The sequence below is a fragment of the Penaeus monodon genome, chromosome 37 (assembly GCF_015228065.2).
Source record: "Penaeus monodon isolate SGIC_2016 chromosome 37, NSTDA_Pmon_1, whole genome shotgun sequence".
Taxonomy (NCBI): Eukaryota; Metazoa; Arthropoda; class Malacostraca; order Decapoda; family Penaeidae; genus Penaeus; species Penaeus monodon.
Window position 1 is genome coordinate 26,811,583 of NC_051422.1, and position 5,000 is coordinate 26,816,582.

At 44.4% G+C, this 5,000-nt stretch overlaps 1 protein-coding gene across 1 annotated transcript in view; it reads right to left on the reverse strand.

Annotated features, from left to right (window-relative positions):
* Positions 1 to 5,000, reverse strand: part of LOC119596135 (choline transporter-like protein 1) — a gene marked incomplete in the record, with an annotated part of 81,219 nt that overhangs the window by 61,666 nt on the left and 14,553 nt on the right.

Consider the following 5,000-nt stretch of genomic DNA (forward strand, 5'->3'; position numbering starts at 1 on the left):
TGGCAGAGGAACGGCAGAGAGATGTAGTAGAGGGATGGCAGGATGATGTTGTGGTAGAAGGATGATATGGTAGTGGAAGGGCAGGGAGATGTGTTAGTGGGATGGCAGGATGATGTTGAGGTAGAAAGATGGCAGGATGATGTGGTAAAGGGATGGCAGGGTAATGTGGTAGAGGGTGATGTTGCTTTAAAGAGATGGCAAAGTGATGTGGTAGAGGGATGGCAGTGTAATGTGGTAAGAGGTGATTGTTTCCATTTTATAAACGAAGTATGAAATAATCCTTGCTCATTGGCATTAGTGAAAAAAACAGGTATTCCTTAAGTTTAGATCCTGAAATTTCCTTTGATATACAATCTCCAAATAAAACTTGTCTTCTCTAGCAAAATCAAGCCATTACATTCTTTACTGAAGGGAAACAAATTTATTTAGCTATCAGATTTTAGGAAAAATTGTGCATATGAAATGGTAAAATGGTAATTTTGTAGGGGGGGCCTCCATTTTTTTCCTCCGTGTAATAATTCTGGTAATAACTTTTAATCATAATCGTTTTGTTTGGTCATTTTCCAGAAAAAGGGTTATTAGATTCTTTCTTTGATAATCGAAATAATCTAAAAAGATCTTGTAATCAAAGAATACATCTTAGGGAGGAGTGTCATGGCCTCTAGAGTCTCTAGGTTGCCTCTAGGGTACTGAAAATTATTTTTTTTCATGAATATCAACAAATCAAATCCCAGATTTTGTTTATATTACAATAAACAAGATCTTTCATTTTGTATTTAAGCAATTGCTCACTGTATTTTGGTCTGTCAGTTCAATATACAATGAAGTAATGAGCACTCACTGATGATTATCTTAAAAAAAAAAACATTTTGCTTCAGCATCACGAAACCTGACAGATAAGTTGACACGACAATAATCATGAAGGATTCTTCTCACCAAGGAGGCAAAATGGCTTGTCACTTCAAACTTTCGTGAATGTTAGAATGTCCTTGGTGGTGATGGTAATACCTTTCATAAAATAAGACTTCAGAGAGCCATCGTAATAATGAATGAAACAATGCAAATAGACGATTGATTACAGACTGTTCTTTTATAACTGAATATCATGTCATTGTCAGTTAGCTGATAGGCAAGATATGAAATTAATTATTGAGAAAATTTTTAGATGTGAATGTTTGTATGTGTGTATGTATGTACGTCACAGAGCGTATGTATGTTTATGTGTTTATGTTGCATCCATACATGTAAGGCCGCGGTGGCCGAGTGGTTAGAGCATCGTACTCAAGACTGTACCAGACGACAGTCTGAGTTCGGGGGTTTTTCGATTCACCGGGCCGACGCGTTGTTTTCCCCTTGGGCAAGGAGACTTCACCTCGATTGCCTACCTAGCCAATGGGTGGCCAGCCCAGCCCAAGTCATGCTGGTCCCAAGCCCGATAAAAGTTAAGAGAATGATTCCTAAAAGGTAACAACAACCGGCACCTCCGTGGAAACGAACTTGGGACCCTGACACGTACTCACTCCAAGAGCATACACAACATGAAACTACAATTAAGTTATCATGCGTAACCACGGCGTTCAAACATGAACCTACCGTAAAAAAAAATAATATAAATAAAAAATAAATAAAAAAAATGCATGTTACAAGGAAATGGATGAATGAATGTAAGCATGCGACGTACGATTTATATCACATTTCTTAGGAGAGAGAGAGAGAAGGAAAAGGAGAACACACAGGGAGAGGTAAATAAAGGAGGGAAAGGAGAGAGAAGGGGGGGATTGGAGAAGAGGAAGGTATAGAGAGAGAGAGGAAGGAGGAGGGAAGGAAGGAGGAAGCCCGGGAGGGAAGGATGGGCGCTCTACCTACTGCCGGGCCTCTACCCCCCGGTAGATGCCGCAGTAGAGCGTGGGCATCAAATTATTCTTTTTCCACGACAGAGCCAGAAAAGACGTTACCCCTACGCCTGGGTGCCCGTCCTGCTAGCCCTGCTGTCTTTTCGTACTTTCATTGCTCATTGTTTCATTTCCGTGATATGAGGGGTATATATAGTTGTATTACTAAAGTAAAATGCAAAGTGTAAATATTGTAAATATAATTTTCATTTTCTTATAAATAAGTACACAGTAAATAAATTTATAAAGTGTAAAAATTAAAATGTAATATTGTTTTCTTCATTTTTGTTATTTTTTAATTAAAATGGTACACAGAGAATAATCTTTATTTTATATTTTTGTGTGCTTAATGTTTGTATATATTCTTGATGGAATAAACGTCAATGAATATTTTCCCGTTCTAAATCACACCATTCCCTCTTCGCAGATGGACCATAGAACACATTGTTTTTTTGTCTTCTGCGAGAACTGCGAACGCAACGATGGAAGTGAGAAACCGTACTATATGGCAAGGGATTATGGTAAAGGCACAATATATGTGCACACGCACAAAACTTCTTCCTTTTTCCCTCGATTAAACATAGGCGACTAATAAATCTCTGATTGTTCATAAACATTTTAATACACACACACACAAACACACGTGTGTGTGTGTGTTTCTCTCTCTCTCTCTCTCATCCTCTCCTCCGTCCTCTGCTCTCTCTCGTCATCTTTCCTCTGTCATGTTCTTCCTCCTCACTTCCATCTTTCCTCTCTCTCGTCATCTCTCCCTCTATCTCTCTCTCTCTCAAAATCTCCGTCTCTCTCTCCGCCTCCCTCGTCGTCGATCTCTCTATGCTGTAATGTGTGTATGTGCGTGCGTGTGCGTGGTGTGCGCGCGCGCGCCGCGCGTATGCGCGGCACGTGTGTGTGGTTTTGTGTTGTGTGTGGTGTGTTGTGTGTGTGTGTGTGTGTGTATATATATATATATATATAATATAATATATATATATATATAGATATCATATGTAGATTATATATATATCATCTCATCATCAAGGTGCTAAACGCCGACGGGGGCGCATGGGCCGCATGCCCACCCCTCGTTTCCAGCCACGAAGGAAATCCCTCAAGACGAGTCCTCCATGCAGGCAACACGCCCATCGCTAATTCCGCTGCGACAAGGTCCCACGTCGAGCTCCCAACCATGACTACTAGGACGTTCCCACAGGTCTTCCTCCACCCAGGGGTGTTTGTCTCGCTAGAGAGCAACCTGATGGGCAGGTCGTCCATAGGTAAGGCAGCTAGGTGGCCATATAGCCTGAGTTGCGCTCCCGGAGTAATGCAATTAACAGGTTCCAATGCCAATCTCACCCGTGCACCGCCGGTTTTGGGACACGTGTCCCTGGCCAACTGACCCCATTGATCCGACGAAGGGACCTTGTTACAATAGGCATCAAGGCGAGACTCCAAGGCACTGGATAGCGTCCCAGGTTTCGCTTCCATAGAGCAAAACTGGAAGTAATCAAGTCCTTTGAGACACGCAGCTTGTCACTCTGCATAGGTACCGACATCTACTTCTTCCGAAACGCTCTTGTTGATCGAGTTCATGGCTCCTGTTTTGCCAGGCCAATTCCGTCTAACTGACTCCTGGTCTGACAACCCCAGAGATATGGACTACGCTACCAGGTATGTAAAACTTTCTGTTGAACTCTTCAACGTCCTCGCCGGCAAGCATGAATCGACTGAAATGGTTCCCCTAACAGGCCCCCCAAAGTTCCCTGAATCTGGTCTTGGTCCAGAGAACCTCCTAGGCCTAGGGGCCTTCGCCTCATTGCTAAATGCATCAAGAGCCGCCACATAGTGACTCCAAGGACTCCAGATAGGATGGCAACATCATCGTCAAAGTCAAGGTCCGAGACCTATAATATTGCCTAGTGTTGATCTTCCGCACTGACTTTGGCTAGTAGCTCTGTCCCATTATCCAGTCCATACAAGTGTTGAAAAGTGTGGGTGCAAGGACACGAAGCCTGCTCACCCCTGATTAAACAGGGAATAATTTCGACATACCCCCCACCTGACACTTTACCAGCATTTCAAGTACCTAGTATAGGAGGCTTGCTCTTATTAGACAATAATCTGTGTCAAATTCCCCTGAGCCTCAGATCTCCATAGCGATTCTTCCCGATGCCCGAGTCCAAACGCCTTCTTTGAGGTCGATGTAGCCTGCGAAGCAACCCACGACCCAAACTCACGACGGCGTTCCACATTACTACTCGAAGCGCTGTAAACGGTCTATTGTGACCGTTTGCCCAGGAGTAAATCCAGAAGAACTGGCTCCGGGTCTCCGGTGCCTCAGTAGGTTGGTTTGTCGATTCGTTTCAGAAGAATGTGGGCGAGAACCCTTGCTGGTATGCTGAGCATTGCAATGCCACGGTAGTTGCTAAAGTCCCATCGATCTCTCCTTTTTCCCCTTCAGAGAGGGATGACAGCCCCTCAGCAGGTTCAGGGGGGAATGGTACCGAGACTGTGCCCAAAAATGGCATCAGACTGTATGCAGGCCCCGACCATAGGTTTCACCCCAGCCTTAAGCAGTTCAGCAGGGATATCACACATGCTGCAGCTTTCCACTCTTTTAGCTTGGAAATCACCAGCCTAACCTCTGTTAGGGGTATGAGGTTTTTCATCGCTGATGGTGGTCGGCACAGGGGCACTGCGACAATCCCGCTGCATCTAAAACTCTTAACTGTTGTAGGTTCACACACCTGGTACAACAAACAAAACAAAACTGTTCAAAATACTCAGGCCCCCAACATTCACGAACCCTACATGATCTAGATGATCCGTCCGTCCGCCTGATTCGGACTGCAGTCATGCGTGAGAGGGCTTAGGAGGGAATATTCACTTACTCAGGGCCTTGTAGGCCAGGGTGAAGTCATTTACCTGATAGACCTGTTCCTTGTCCCCTTCTCAGCAGTGTCCGAGCCTACGCACTCATGGAAACCGACGCAAGACTTGATTCCCATTCAGCCGATCCTGCGACAACGCTTCAGTGGCCTCTAATGTCTCAAGGAGAGTGGTATTCTGCCTTTGTCCTTGGGGCTCACGCCATGCGACCCTCCTGAGCTG